The sequence below is a fragment of the Pipra filicauda genome, unplaced genomic scaffold, assembly GCF_003945595.2.
Source record: "Pipra filicauda isolate LSUMZ 115617 unplaced genomic scaffold, ASM394559v2 scaffold219_size1829416_pilon, whole genome shotgun sequence".
NCBI classification, from domain to species: domain Eukaryota; kingdom Metazoa; phylum Chordata; class Aves; order Passeriformes; family Pipridae; genus Pipra; species Pipra filicauda.
Window position 1 is genome coordinate 590,224 of NW_024104331.1, and position 16,488 is coordinate 606,711.

At 45.1% G+C, this 16,488-nt stretch overlaps 1 long non-coding RNA gene across 5 annotated transcripts; it reads right to left on the minus strand.

The window, feature by feature from the left end:
- Positions 1–384: 384 nt before the first annotated feature.
- Positions 385–13,507, minus strand: LOC113997926. 5 transcript variants are annotated; one of them, XR_005563537.1, is made up of 5 exons: positions 13,364–13,507; positions 11,860–12,072; positions 9,529–9,610; positions 3,619–3,784; positions 1,729–2,749 (listed from the first exon to the last, which is right to left on the minus strand). It is a non-coding gene; the product is annotated as an uncharacterized LOC113997926 (long non-coding RNA). The 5 variants fall into 5 exon arrangements; XR_005563538.1 differs by lacking the exons at positions 1,729–2,749; positions 13,364–13,507 and adding an exon at positions 385–676 and having other exon boundaries at positions 11,860–12,289; XR_005563536.1 differs by lacking the exon at positions 13,364–13,507 and having other exon boundaries at positions 11,860–12,289.
- Between the last annotated feature and the right edge of the window lie 2,981 nt (positions 13,508–16,488).

Consider the following 16,488-nt stretch of genomic DNA (forward strand, 5'->3'; position numbering starts at 1 on the left):
AATATAATTTTGTTACGGTTATTTTTGGTTCTTCCTCCCCCCCAACTTTGTTTTACTAAAGCGGGGAAACATATACAGAAACCTTCCTTGCAGTAGATGCCTTTTTTTTTTTTTTTTTTTTTTTTTTTTTTTTTTTAAACGGAGCCCAGATGCTGGTCAGGATTAAGGTTACACCAAACACATTCTACATTGCCATTTTCCAAACAGAATAAAGCAGATGGAAAAGATGGAAGAGGATAAGGCAGGAACGGAGCAGCCCTGAAAACTGCAAGCCCTGCACTAACGCTGGAGAGGAGTGAGCTGGGATGCCAGGAGAGGCAGAAAGAAAGAATCCAGGCGTAGCAACGCTGCATATCACATTCCTCACGGTTAAAATGAGGATCTTTAATTAAACAGCTGTCAGAATTTGGGCTTTAAACCTTATATTTAAAATGGGAAAAGGAAATTCAGCTGCAGCCGTACACTGTGTCTCCTTAGGGCTCAGTCCTAGAAGATGTGAAAGCCACTGGCCGGGGGCCATCAGAGTACTTAAGTCTCTGTGTAATTTTAAACATCAGCAGTCCCGGTGATTTTCAGGATATACTCCCTTAAAGTTAGCCACGGACTCAGCACTTTGCAGGATCCGCCCAGCAGACTCACAGCAGCTCAGAGCTGGAGAACACGAGTGTCTGCACATCTGAGAAACAAAGAAAAATCTTCTTTTCAGCGGGCTAAAGATTTTTCTTTTATTTCTAAAGGACACCAGTTCGTCCGTACTGGGAAGTTGGATCAAACTGGAATAAAATCTTGAGGGGGAGTTCACTGAATCCGTGCTGGTTCGTAAAATACCACCAAATGTGGCAAACCCAAATTTTGGGTGAAATGCTACAGTGGTGTAGTTTACTCAGCAGTGTGACTCAATCCCATGATGTGCTTTGAAAATCTCGTGCAAAACCTGATTTTAAGATGTTTTGCTGGTGTTCTATAGGCACACCCACGACACAGAGAAAGAACACGCAAACTATTAAATATTCATGCTATGGGGAGAACACTTAGTAGCGTCCCTTCATTCCAGCTGTACAAAGGCAGGCACAAATAGCTGGTGGAAAAACGAGTAAACCAAACCAACCCCAATATTCCACTTAAACAAGGTGTTGAGCAGCTTGGAAACACTTGCTCATGGAAGGGTCGGAGAGAAATTCTAATTATCTGCCTTTCAGCAGCCACCCATAAATGTGTATTTCCCAATCTGAGTTCTGTAACCAGCCCACATGGGGAGCATTAGGGATTCACATTCACACACGGGGTCTGTGTGTGGGGATGGGACCCATTTTCTGCTCGAGGCCTCCACCCCATCGACCTCAAATGCACGTGGCCTCAAAGTCAGATTCTGAATGTCACGAGTTGGTACCTCAGTGACATTTACTTAGAAACAAAAAAATTCAAACACATTCTGACCAGCTTGGCTGGTACTTTCAGAGTTCAGCTGTGGGACTGTGAAACGAGGTCATTTTTATCTATCAGTTACCTCTGACTTGAGAGGGGGCCAAGGTGATCACACCTTGGCAATAGCTCTGCTTGTAAAGGCTGGGCATAGCACATGAATTTTCAGTAAAACCAAGGCATTGGTCAGAACTTCCTCTGTAAAACACGCTGAAGAATCATAAAAAAATACATAATTTTCAAATATTTGGAAAAATATTGAGTATATCTGGCAAACCCCTGAAAAAACAACACCAAAAAACCACCCCGAATCCAAACATTTAATTAGGTAGAATTGGGTACCTGAGTGAAACCTGCTCAGAAAGATTCCTGTTCAGTTTAGCTGTTAGAAAAGAGTGGAATTAACTACACGACAAAACAAAGCATTTAAAAATATGACTTTTCCCCAGCTGCAGGAAACATAGTGGCTGACCTCGGTTTTCCCGTGCCATGGGTTCATGAGGGCACTGAGAGCACTGGAGCCTTCCCTACGTAATCCTGACCCTCTGGATTCACTGTCTTCCCATTGTTTTGTTTACTTTGTCTATTCTTAGAGTGTGTTTTGTTCAGGACTACCTCGTGCACGAGTGCAGAGTCCCCAGCACACTTCAGTTTCTGTTTAAATAAAGCTGAAGCAGCACAAGGAACAGAAGTTCTGCATGTCAGTGATCAGCCACTGGCACTTATCAACAGTCCCACAGGATAACAGAGCCCTGGACCCAGCTATCATTGCTTAAGGACCTTCTCATTATCATTATTTTTTGAAGAACTTTGCAATTCATTACTTTTTCCTGCATCCACAGTCGTGACAAAGCATCTTTCTTTAAAAAGGCAAAAATACCAAACAAAAAAAACCCCACCAACAAGCAAAACCCAATCAAAACATGAAGCCTTATAGTTGAGTTGTGATGCAAATGAGTGTTTTTTTTTTCTATCACTTCTAGAAGTACAAAAATAATCAAAAATTGGCATCCTATTATGGGGAGAAAGGAGAAAAAACCACCCCAAAATCAATACAAATACCTGGAAAGTAAGTCCAGACAACTGGAGGCTAATTAACCTGACCTCAGCAAGATGCAAAATGTAAATTATTTTTCCTCTGGAGGGGGCAAAGATGTAGAGGAAAGTAAAGAGATAAAATGCAAAAAAAAAAGGTTTAACGCAGGCAATCATGCCAGACAAAGCTGATGTCTCTCTTTGATAAGGAAGCAGATTTTTCTGGGTAAAGGAAGACACAGTTGATCTCACAGCCCCCAAAATCAGTAGAGCGTTTGGTCTGGTGCAACATCTGAAAATACAAGTTAAATTGGAAAATAGGAAGATTAGTGCAAGAAAAGTTTTCTGGGTAAAAAAATGACTAAAAATCCAGCGCTGGGTTGTGCTGAAATGGGAACTTCTGGGCTAAGGATTGAGTGCTTTGAAAAGCTTCTGCTCTCAGATCTGGTGCTATGATTGGCTTTAAGTGACACAAGGAACTGGGAAAAGAGTGTTAGTACAGATAGTTACTGACAAATTCAAAAAGCATCAATGCAGAGGACTGGAATATCCTAAATGAAGAACTGGGTGAGGTTCTGGAACAGCACAGGAATCCTGAGGAATGGACTGGTGGAATGCAGTAATAAGATTAATGCAAATCACAAGGCTGTTCACACGGGGACTGACAGCCAAAACTCTTGTAAACTGGGAATTCATCACAGCTAACAGGGAAGGATGGAGACTCAGAAGCGTTATTTAGTCACAGGAATGGAGATGACAGGTGAGATCTGAAGAGCAGGTAAGGCACATCCAGATGTTACGGCTCTCTTACGGAATTTTGGGTACAGCTTCTAGTCGAGAATGACATGTGAAAGCTGGGATAGTCACAGAAAAGGCTCCCTGAGCTGGTTATGAGAGCAGAGAATCTGTCAGGAGAGAAGACTGAAGCCTCATTTCAGCAAACTCCAACAAAAGAAAGGGAAGAGAGGACAGGGTGAGTCCATATACACAGGTTATGGCTTGAACACAGGTATTTAAACTCGAGGGTTATGTTGGCACCAAATATATGTCTAAAGGCCTGAGTGCAATTAAGCTGATTGCTAGAATAGAATGTCTTATTATTAGAAAACCTAGGTTTTAGAGAATCCTTCCAGTGGGGCTCTCAGGCTGGAAGGGACTTACTGTTTTTATGCTGGAGGTTGATGTCCTTATGGATGAAGTGGGATACAATTTCCTCAAAATCCTGGTGTGAGGCAGCCAACAGAGACTCCTAAAGCCCAGTGTGAGGAAACTCCAAATTAGAGGAAATAACCAGCACCAGCAGCCCCTCTGAAAGCTTTTCTGCAACCTGGTGAAGAAGATATTCACAATTAATTTACTGGGGCTGGTTGGAAGTTGGTTTGTTGTCACTCTGGAACATACAGATACAGTGGAGAACTTTGAAAGTTTTGCCATTAATTTCCCTACTTTGCACCAGTGAAATGAGAGGAAAACCTCTGCAATATTGTGAAGAAACAGGTATGGTGGTTAAAAGGTATTCAGACACTATAGTGATAAGCACAACGAAAATCCATTACAATTAGTAATTCTGTATTTACTGCAGCACTTGAATTACATGCAATAAATAAAATATGGAAGCAAACATCAAATAACAAGGATAAAAGAAAACTCTGAATGAGACGAGTTTGAGAAGGCAGGTTGTATGATTTAATTTATAATTAGGGACTGCATCACAGTGCAAGGAACTGGATTAGGATGGGCAAAAGTGTAAGGAATGTACACAGGAAAATTGAACACACCAGTCAGTCCCCTGGTAAATTCATCCCGGTCACAGGAGCGTGAAGAAACACGGAACACAGAGAGAATTAATGTGGGCCCTGGAGTAGGGACCAGCTCAGCACATTCCCTGTGTCAGACAGTGCTTGGAGAACTAAGCAGTGATCCTTGTGGAGCTGAGCCTGCACACACTGTCACCTCAGGAGAGAGGGCTCCTCTGCCTCTGCAGGGAACTGTTGGAAAACCAGGACTTTCTAAGGGTACAGCTTTCCAAAAATCCCAAAGGGTTGCACCTTCCAGAAGCTCACACCACAGGTCTGGCTTTTCTAAGGGTTCTTTGTTTCTATCATAAATAACACTCCAGGAACGTGGATCACCTGTGTCTTCCATCTCAGGTCTCTTCCTCTCCACACAGAACATACCTGCTCTGGCAACATAGCACCAAACCATGGCTGCCCTTCCTGGGATCTCCTGTTCTCAACTGTCTGAGCTCTGGGGAGCTTTTCCATGATTTAAAACACACAGTGTCCCATGCTGGCAAAGGCTCCTTCCTTGGGTCTGCCACCTCTTCACCTTTCTGTAAACAATAACATGCACTAGCACGGAGCCAGAAAGCGTCTTCTCTTTTGGGGTTTTCAATTTTTCTTTCCTTTTTCTGCAATTTCTCTTTTTCTCAGTGTTCTCACCAGAGGACACCTCACAGCCACCAATTGTATCTTCATGCCATCAATGTTTGGGAGCAAACCAGGATCCCAGAACTTTTCTGTTGTTGTTTTCTTCTTTCTTCAAATGCCTTTCAGATTTAATTCTGGTTCATCTCACCTCTAGGGACTCTATTATTTTTAAAAAGGGCCATTAACTAATTATTCTGCTTGTCTTGTTAATGAGAGAGTGAAACATTTAGCAAGAAAATGATAATCTAAGACTCGTGTGTTCTCTCCCATTTGCAAACAAACACTCCCTTTCCATCTCAGAACTTTTAGGACATTAACACTTTCTCAGTAATAATAACACGAAACATAATTTTCATCCAATATTGAAAATTAATATTATCTCACAATTATGTCACAGCTCTACTTCCATTGGCAGGCTGACACACTTGGAGTTCACGAGAACAGTGCATTTGAAAAGCCTCCTCAGCTCCTTATTTTCAGGGATGGCATTTTCAGTGGAGTTTTTTTTTTGGAGCCAAGGATCCAGACATGGGCCTGGATGAGGAGGGGAGCAACTGGCTGGGCAGACAGTGGTTATAATGGACCACAAACTGAATTTGAGTCAGCACAATAAAGATAATACATCACAGAAATATTTAATAAAGCTGCTTTACGTAGGACACCCCTGACAATTATCTTGCTGAACTCAGTGAAATCTCAGCTGGAATATTCTACCCGTTTTCAGGTACCACATAAGAAAATAAAAGCAGATACAAAGCAACTGGAAAGAGCAAAAAGAGAGCAGCAAGAATGCTGGGAGGCTGAGGAAATCTAACCTTCAAGAACAAAATGAAATGCTGGATTTGCTTAATCAATTAAGAAAAAAAAAAAAAAAGGAAAGAAAAAAGAGAGAGCTCATGGGAAGGGATGAAATAGTCCATTTTGTCAGCAGCCAAATGTTCATGTCCACTGGAAATAAAGAGGTAATATTCTTAATTCACAGTGAGATTTGATAAAGTAACAAAAGTGAGGTTTGAACAATGAGAACACTGTATGGGAAGCTGTAGAAAACCCTGCATTGCTGATTTCTTTAAGGCCAGGATACACAAACATCTGTATGGGATACAGATAGGCATCTCTCTTATCTCAGAGTGGGATGGGAGCTAAGGACCTCCTGATGGCTCTATGACAGATATATTTGTTATTATAGCAAATGCAGGAAGAAAAATACTGGTGGGAAAGGAATGTCTCAATTAGAAAAGTGGGCTTTGAGATGAAGAACACACGGGTTTGGGCCCCTGTCACAGGCTGTCACTTCAGGAAGTTACCTGGAAGACCTCCTTCCAACTGCCAGCTCCAGAGAGCTGAGGGAGTGTGTTAAGCACATCCCTTATGCTGATAGACAGACACACTGAGTTTAGAGTTTACAAGCCATTTCACATTAAATATTTCTTGTTTTAATAGTTTGATTTTGCCAAGCCAAACTACTTTGATAGTTCTGTTGCAGATCTCCACCGAGCTCCACCTCAGCCCACAGTAGCATGACATCACCTAACAGTGATTGTGAATAAAGTCAAACGCTGTTTCTTTTATTACATTGCTGTGTTACCTCATGTTTGTAAAATCCTAATGCAGTTTCTCCTTAAAAAAAGGCTGTTTTGCAGAGGCTTTTTCACTGGATGTCCGTAACACTGAAAGTATCTTTCCATTCCTTGCTTCCCCACACCTTGCCACAGCTTTCCCTGCCTCTGGCAGACCTTTGAACACATCAGGGCAAGCTCAAATTTCTAACAGGTTTGTGTGATACCATTCTGCACCCATTCCATGGTAAATCACCTCCACTGGCGAGCAAGGCCCTGTGCAACCACTGAGGAGTTGTTCTCTGTGTTCATAAATCCTTTCTCCTGGCCCAAGAGGCCATGCTTATTCCTTGAAGCTCCATGGAGCTCCAGTCCTTGGACTTGTGCTTGGGAAAAAATGTAGGTAATTTCTTATGCCAAGCAGAGAAGATCAGATATATACATTATAAGAGATCCCATGACAATATCCCTGGCAAAACTGGTAGTTTTCTGTTGGAATTAATCAGAAATCTGCTCTTCCCCAGGTGGCAATGGGCTCCTGCATGTTAAGGGAAGTTTTGGGTTGTGTCCTGCCCCTGCAGCTGAGCTCACAAGGGTTTCTAGGAATGCAGTTTTGTCATCCTGATGTTTGGCTGCTGCTCCTGGCCGTCCCAGTTCTGCACCAGTGCCCTGTGCTATCAGTCCCTGCTAGCAGGCTACACCCAGGAACACCACTGGGGAAACTGCTCCTGATGAATCCCCTACAGGAGGAGCAGGTTGATGACATCTCACTGTTTCTCTTTCTGCATTTCTTCTATTATCAAAGCAGCAAAAGCTCTGTGAGGCCAAATAACTAAACCTTTCCACCTGTGCAACCTCACAGGAATATGCATTGTGATGGATCTCCCAAGTTTCTTCTTCGTGCAGCATTTTGAAAAAGAAGTTGCACAGGCAAAAAGAAAAAAAAACAAACCACCCAACAAACAAACCCAATGGATGCCAGGAGAAAAGGAATAGTCATTTGTCAGGTTGACCCACAGAATCCTCAAATTCCTGAGAATTCCCTGTCAACACGTTGTGAAAAGTAACATCCAGCTGAGCAGCAGAACACCACTCCATGGGATAACTGCTGAGAATATCTTGAGAGGTAAATTAATACAAGAAAGAACCAAGCACCGTGCACCCGATTAACAGTGAAAATACCTGAAATCAGCATAACAAAGTAGGGTGAGTGCACTTGTGCTCAGGATGGTTAAACAGCTGTAATTAGATCAAACAAACTAGATTGATGTATCATCCCTTTGTAGCTGTGGCCTCAGAAGGCAGGTCAGGAGCTAAGTTCAGTAAAACAGTTTTAGTACTGCAGCTTTTATCTAACAAGGCACAGCCACACACTCACTCCAAAGTAAATACTACTCAGGAGACCTGCTGAATTCCAAAGAAAAAGAGTTTCTAGAGAAGATGGCATTCTCTAATAACAACCTGAACTTCTGTCAGTAATAAAACTCACCTAATTAATTTGATACTGTACCCTTTGGATAAACAGTGCACAAAATTTTGGTTGCAAATTCATTCAAGGCATTTGAAGGTCTTTCTTGAGCTGTTCCCTCCTCACTTAAAGTGCCTGCACAGAATGGGTGAATTCTAATTTGCTTTGTTCTTTCAGAACCTTTTAATTAAATGTTAAGAAAACCCGTGTAGAACAACGTTGTATGAAATATGGTCACTACCTCTCAGAGAGGAGAAAAACACAAGGTAGCAGATGGTGGGAAGAGGATACATGTGAAGAAATGTAAATAGGAGGGAACCTCACCAAATCAAAGATGTTAAGGCAGAACTGAAAGCGCCTGCAAGAGCCCTGGGAGAGCTGAGGAGACGAAGTAACAACTGAGCTCAGAGATATCAGCTTGCCCAGAAAGGACAAAACACCAACAGGAAGCTCTAATCTTATAGAGGGAACGACCCTTCGTAACTAAGGGCATCGAGATTGTTGTGGAGGATCCTTAAAGTGAGCTTGGAAGGAGTGGGGGAAGCAAGGACAGGTGCCAACAGATATATTCATCAAACAGTCTCAGAATCAAAAAGAAGCCCCTTCGCTACTTCATAACTGTAAGTAATGAGGACATTATAAAAGAACTGATAGATAACCTTGTATTGAACGAAAATGAGACGAATTGTTGAAACTGGGCAGGAGACCAAGCAAAGAGCAGCTCGGGAAGTCATCAGAAGAGTTCTAACCAGCAGAAACAGCCAGAGGGTGACTCTGGGGTTAGGAGGAGATGTAGCCTGTGTGTTACCATTGTTGGCCCAGAACCTGCACTCCAGGTCCTCTGAGGTGCTGTGGCTGCACAGATTGTTGGCTGGTAGCCCCATCTCCCATGATAGAGCCAAGTAAATTAGTGAGTAGATTACGTTGTATCTGCATATCAGAGCAGTGCCTGGATGAAGACCAAGAAGGTCTTTCTAGTATTTTGATTAAAAAAGTTATCAATACTAGACCTATTCTGTCAAATGGAAGGCACCAAACACCAGAGGATATTTAAGGGTGAAGGGAGGCACAGCTCCACAAACTTCATGGAGCCTAAATCACAACTGTTCTCATTCTGTATCTCCTCCTGCCCCAAGTTCCATTTGTCTGGGTGATTTATGAGGTGAGCTCTGGCTGTGCAAGGCTTCTCTCCTTCTGAATGGAAGAACAATTCAGATAAGAAACAAATCTCTTCTGAGTGAATAGAGGAAACTGGACTTAACTGCATTGACTAAGGTATTTATTGTACATCTAGGCCAGATGAAGCTTAGCACATTTAATACATATAAAACTGCAGAATGCTGCTGGGAAGAGCAGAAAGCAAACAAAACAGACTCACAAGTTCCTTAGTAATTTAAATTAAGCCACTAAAGTAACAGAAAAGCGAGAGCAACAGATATCTAGGAATTCCAGTGGCTGATTCCAGCCACCCACAGGAACTGAGGAGCAGTTTGGGCTCTCTGGCCCCTCTGGGACAGCAAAGCTGTGATCACATAACCCCCAACGGGCAGCACTTTTGTTGAGACACTGGATATAATTACAGACCAAAAAAAAAATACAACTGCAACTTACAGACCTGGTCCTGAGCAAGGCACGTGTGCTTTGGTGACTCAGCAGTTCGGGAGGATCATCAACACTTTGTAGACAGGAGCCCAGTGCTAAGAGAGAAATTGCAAAAAATAAATCCCTGTGGTATAACTTCAACTTACCAGTTCAGAGAAGACCATGTGCAGAACTCCGGAGACGCGGTGAAATCACAGAATTCAAAATTCCAAGCGTGGACCCCATCATTAAGTCATCCATTTACAATTGTTGATGGCAAATCCATCTACTCCAGATGGGGAAAGGTCACTCTCTCCTTTTTCCAGGGCAAGCCTATGAATAATTTGAGTGATTAAAGCTCAAATCAGGTGTGAAAATGAAAGATCAGGAAAACATGGAAGAGAAACCACACTCCCAAGGAGATACTCAGCCTTCCTTCTGGAATCAGAAAAGGCTCCCTCCATTCCCTACTGCCACAAAATACAGGTGAGCTCGTACGTTTGTTTTTTTTTTTTTCTCCCAAAGAGTTGTCACTTTTAAAGGCACACTGAAATCTTATTTTTACTTTTTAGGTCTCCCTTCTTCCATCGGAGATGACCTAAATTTTGAGCTGAAGCACTCACAGCATCCTCGCTTGGAAGAGAAAACAAGAGCAAAAAAACATCAGGCTGCGAAAAGAGGCAAAATAATAGGAGGGAAAATTACAGTGAAGACCTCCCTGAATAACTGGAGGTCACAAACGCTGCAGAAATAGATGCTGAAGTGGTGCTACCCAGAGCCAGTGGACACAAAGTGGTTGAATTCACAGAATCCTGTCAGAGGGACAGGTGGGCAGGATGTGAATCGAAGCAGTTCTGGGAATACCCAAGAGCTCTCAAAATTTCCCTTCAAATATATCACTGTACTCTTGGTGCAAAAAATGTCACGGATGCCAAAATCCAAGAGCCTCCTGTCACAAAAAAAACCCCAACCAAAACAAACCAACCAAAACTTGAAAGCTTACAAGGAGTGTTCAAATGGAATTAAACAGCTACAGAAAGGGGTAGAGGGAATATTTTATATGCAATGAAGAAAAATGTATGGAAACACATATACAACCAGGTAACCAGCAGTGGAGACAACTGAACATTCACCCACCTCATTATTAACAAAAGAACTCCCCAAATGTACTTGCAGAAACATTTATTTTGCTTTATTTTATCATCTTAAACAGCCAACAGAAACTAAGATTATAATCTGTGCCTTTTTAAAATTCCATTCAACAGATGTTCATAAGCAGACTTGAGCCAAATTTCAGCTCCCCAAAAGGATATTCAGCCCGAGAACTTTTACAAATGGATGATAAAGTCCCGCTTTTCCCCTTGTAATCATTGCTTTTCTGGGACATCAAATCCTCTCTTAGCCTCATTACAAGTTCCCACCAGCATAAAATGTATTTTTCATTTCCATTTCCTATAGTATTGTTTTCCAAAAATGGCATTTTCCAGCACAAGACAACTCTCCCTCACTCCTTTTTTATGTCATCTCCTCAATACGAAAGGATCATCTTAGTGACAAGGCTCTGTTCTTTTAAAAAGATGAAAAAAAACCCCTCAACTGGTATTAATAAATATTTACTTAATGTAAAGAAAAGGGAATTCAATAGTTAAGGATTAAAATTACAGGGGGGGAAAAAAAAGGTGTTTGGAAAAGCAAGGCTGTAAGAAGTTCAGTGCTGTTTATGAGAATGACTGTTCAATGGCTCCTTCTGGGACACAGTGAGATGACTTCTTTAAAAGTATGGTCTAGAAATACCCCCAAATCACAGAAATTATAAGTCACTCGAGGATTTCAGATGCAATACAAAATTAAGAAATATCAGGACACATAATGAAAATGGTGGAATGAAAACAGCATCGCACTGACTTGTCTGTGTTAAAAGGAGAAGGGGGGGGGCTGAAGTGAAAGGTTTTATTTTTACTTAATTACTCTCAGTGTTCCCTGGGGACTCCTTCCAAAGCATATTTTGCATTTGGACCTAAATGCAAGCAGGATTCAGCCTTGATCTTATTCCTTATGACAATACGTTTCTTAAATTAGAAGTCCCACAACTGGAATGTTGACACCACTGCTGGTACCTCCAGCACCTCAGAGGCTCTCCTGTGCTATCAATCTGTTAACCTGGGAAGCAGAGGGGGAAACATTGTTTAAAATAAAAAACAACAATCCAGAAAATCATATTTCGTAAGCTTATAGCACCTTTCATCCAAGGATTTCAATGGACGTGGAAATACGAAGTCTCAAAATGGTTAAAAGAAAACCCGCCAAACCCACCCAACTTTAAGGTATTTTGAAAGGATAATGTATAAATTGAGTGAGCATCCACCTGTGATGCGATTTAAGAGTCTCCTACTGCAGCATTTCACACATATTCAATCCACCTTCTGGTTACAGCGTGCAAGTTTGTGGTATGTAGAAGGAACAGCAGAGCTGGTTAAAGATTTTCTCTTGCTTCACATACTCTGCAAGCTTCTCATTAACTCATACATGACTTTAATCAGTGCTGAAGCACACACTTCCTTCAGCATGCAGGACTGGGCTGGGGGGAAAAAAATCCTCAATAAAATATTATTGCAACCACGAATTAGTAAAGAAAAAAAGCAACATTTTCCTAAAGTGGCTCCTGATTTTCATCTCTAAAGGGTTAAACCGACCTTCACCGATCCAGAAGAGGTAATAAAATAGAACTTTAAGGACAAAAACGCAGCACTTCAAGAGATTATTATGAAGAGCCACATTCAAGGAGACAAAACCTTATTCTTAAAGCACAGATGCTTCTAAAAACAAGAGATCGCACGTTTTTAACAGCACATTGCCAAGCGCTTATAATGAATAAGCAGAACGAGGGTGGGTTTTTTCTCTTTTTTTTTTTTTTTCCCTTGGGTAGCTCAGAGGGAAGGACCATTTCATGGATGTGCTCAGAAGGCAGCGGGCATCCATGGCTCGTGCCGGCAAGAGCCAGCTCTGCCTTTCTGCAGGCGCTGTGGGCGGTGCCGTTGGTCAGAGAGTGGGTATATGCTCGTGTGTGGCTTAGTGGGTGCGGTGGCCGCGGGGGAAAAACACAAGGTACCCGCCTGAGACAAAACCCCCTCAGGGCCGTTCCTGATCCTATACATCACAACCCCTATCAGCGTTCATTGGGGGAACTGAGTGCCATGGGCAGCTTCCGTGGAGATGTTCGGCGGAGGGGTTAGTGTCAGGGCTGACCAAGCCGAGCGAGGCCTTACCACCATCAGCAGCTCTTGTTCTTGTTCCTTTCAGCCTTAGCAGGCGGATGTGACGCTCCTGGAAGCGTGAGCGGTCTGGGGGGGGGGGGTGGCGGGGGGGGGAGCGGCAGTAGGGAGAGAGAGGCAGAGCCAGGATCATAGTTTAGCTTTTGTCCTCTCTGCACAGGGTTAATAGGAGGACACGAGTGTAACCGGGACAGGGGGATGGATGGGGGGGTGAGGGGTGATCGCAGCTCCCTGCGGGGCTAAGGGAGGGTGCGCTGGGGGGGGGTCCTGTGCGAAGTCAAACACCCGGGGGCGAGGGGAGGGGGAGAGAAACGGGGCAAACTTCCCCTCAACGTGGCGGGGCCCTGCTTATCCAGCGCAACCGAGCGCCCCGTGGGGTGGGGTGAGCCCAGCGCCTTATCTGTGGGGCGCAGGGAGAGCGGCTCCCAGGGAGGGAGGGAGGGAAGGAATGAGGGGAAAAACCCAGGTGCGCTGACACACTGAAGGATGGCGGGGGGGGGGAGGCGGCACAGGCGGCGCCGCTGTGGGAGCCGCTCTGAGGGCGCTCAGGGCACCGCGGCGAGAGGGTGGGGGGAAGCTTAGAAACGACCCCTCAACCTTGAAACAGGGGAAAGTTTCCAAAAACTTTGGCGCGTCCCCCCCCCCCAACCCCTCACAGCGACCCCCTCAGAGGGTGAGGGGAGGGGGGGGGCGCTGTTCCCGCCCCCGCCGCAGGGGGAGGGGGGGGCGCTGTTCCGGCTCCGCGCCGCGTTTTCCCGCTCGCTCACCCCCCCCCCCCCGCTCCGCGCAGCGCTCCCCGTGCCTCCTCACTCCTCCGCGCCTCCGGATCCCTCCGCCGCAGCCGGCGCTGGGCTTTTTTCACCTCCCCCACCCCCCATCCCTTACATCCCGATTATCCCGCCGGAGGGGGGGGAATGCGGGAAGGGAAAGTCTTATCCCCCCGTTCCTGTAAGAGTGTCCAGGGTAAGGAAGGGCGCGACGGAGCGTTTTGCTGAGTGAGGCGGAGGAGGCGGTTGGGACTACTTGGCGTTCCTGCCACGGCCTCGGCGGAAGGAGCGCGCTGTGCGAGAGGCTGCGCGGTGCTGCGGCTCTCCTCAGCGCTTCCTGGAAACTCCCGCTTAGGAGCGGGGGGGGGGCGGGGGGAGCCCTGGGAGGGAAAGAGTCCCAGGCCGGGAATGGGAGAAGGGAGGGGGCACGTCATAGCTCCCTCTCCCCATGCCCGGACACCCCCCGAGCCCGCTGACACCCCTCAAGCAACCCCACCTCCCCTCAGTTCCTGTGCAGATGGAGCAGGGAGAAGTGAGGGATAAACTCCTTCGTAACCGCCGTGCAGGCTGGGGGAGGGGGGGCAGACCCCCCCCGTTTTCTCCTCATAACCCGATGGGGGGAGGGAAAACCCACAGTTTTCCCTCAAAACCCGGCGGAGTGGGGGGCAGACCCCCCTTTTCCCTCACAACGCGGGGAGCTCCCCTCAGCACCCCCAAAACTGAGGGGTGGGGAGAACGCAATGGGGTGGGTGGGGGGCGAAAAGACCCTCACCCAAGGGAGGGGGCAGGAGGCAACGACCCTCTAAACAACCCCATTCCTCCCGTGTTCCTTGGGCTGGGGGGCGATCCCTGGATCCGGGGGCTGGGAGCGGGCTGAGGGGGAGGGGAGGCCGGGCTGGTGAACGCGAACGCTGGTACAGAAGCGTTTTAGCACAATCGGGCTGGAAAGCTCCAACTGCAACGGGGCTGAGAACAAAAAAAAAAAAAAAAAAAAAAAAAAAAAGAGAGGAAAGAAAAAAAGTGAAAAGGCTCCTTTGCTGCCCTCTGCCTGCCGAGGCTGCGGGGGAGCCCGGCCGCCTCCTCGGCTGGGGAAGGGCTCGCACATTTCCTGGGTGGAAAAACTGAGGAAACGGGGGCCAGCTCGCACACCTGTGGTGCTTTCACAGAATCGCAGGATCCGTCAGGTTGGAAAAGACCTCTGAGGTCATCGAGCCCAACCTTTCCCTGCTCAGGATGCGCTGAGTTATCCTTTGTCCCAGGCGTGGATGCGCTGCTCTTCACCTCACTGCCCGAAAACTTCAATAAGGGGTAAAACTCATTCCCGTTAGAGTCGGCTGAAGGATGTCTCCAGGCTGAGAGGGCTTTGGGATCTGCTGTTTAATACTTAAATTATTTAACCAGACAACACTAAAAATGCATAACATATGCAAGCCACAAAAAAAAAAAAGGAAAAAACAGGAGGGGAAAGCGAGTCTGCTGACACACAAACACGGCCAGTAAATACCGTGTGGTTCATTAGATACGGGCTGGGGCGATTCTGCCCAGCAGTTAAAGGCCTCTCACTTCCTCTGCCTGCTCCAGATTGTTGCCTTGTACAAGCTCCTCTCTCCAGCTCTGCCGGTTCCCAGTTTGCCACCTTTTAAATGTGGAGCTGTTGATCCTCTCTGCTGTTGCAGTGCAACACTTTGATGCCAAAAAACCCCCCTTCCTCCGCTGAATCCACAAGTTTCAGGGATGCTGGGACTACTCAGGAAAAGCAGGCAACATGTAATGAAATTATGTGGAAGAGAAGGATCCATTAGAGCAAGGAGATACCCGTAAATCCTGTTAGCAGCCAAGCATTTCCATAGAAATTTCCTGATTCTGGATGCCCCGCACCTTTCCTACGCTTCCCTTTCCTTAACACCACTCCTAAATCTCTACATGGCTTCATTTACAAACCTAAAACCCAAATGTAAATGGAGGGGGGAGGATCTCTTTGAAGTCCTGTCTCCTTTGTGGGTTTTAACTCTTAAATTTCGTTGTTCAGGGTCTACTGGAAAGAGCAGCCTCCAGCTCTTGGAGTAGGAATCATCTCTTGGCTTTACACTCCTCCAGCACCACTCAGTTAAGGATGAGCTGTGTGGTTTTAGTCCTTTTAGTATCTTTTAGTTACTTTCTCTTTGTTGTACTTTTATTCCTTTGCTCTTTGTACTCCAACCGGTGCAGAACGGCTTCCAAGTACGCGGATTTATTCTGTCAGCCTCGCGCTGCTTCCCTTAAACATCAAAATATTAAAACACAAAAGCTCCCTGATTACTCATCAGCAGATCGGTGACTTTGCACACAGACAGCTTTCTCTGGAGCAAATTAAAACAACTCCTTCAAAAAAATTTGGGCTGAGTTGGATTGTTTCCAGATCCTTTTTTTTTTTTTTTTTTTTTTTTTTCCCCTCAATAAAAAAGGCAGGTCCCAATAAACAGCCGCTGTAGAGAAGCTGATGGCTCACCACATTGTGATGCTGGTGGTTTTGGTTTCACTGCAGCCCTGTGTTTAGAGTGCACAAGAAGGGAAAATGTCACTTTGCCCACATGTCCCATAAGAATAAATCATCCTGGATACTTCAAATGGATAAAGCGTCCCCCAACAAAGAGCTCATTTCTTAGTCTGCACTGCAAAGCATGATGATGCCTGGTAGATAGTTTAAATTGTCATAGGAGAATTATCAAAAGCCTAAAAAAAACCCCCAACACATTAAAACGAAGAACTGAAATTCTTCAGCTGCAGGAAATTCAAGTGTTGGAGAGAAAAAAGCCCACAGCACCCTGATATCAGGAACTCTTCATTGAGGAAAAGTGGTTTATTCCTACATGTCCTTTTCAGTGTGCTCTTGTCTAAGTTATTGTTTGTCCTCTTGTTTTTATGGCAACCACTCCAGGACTGACCACTTTAATATTCACTACTCGAGTGTTTGCA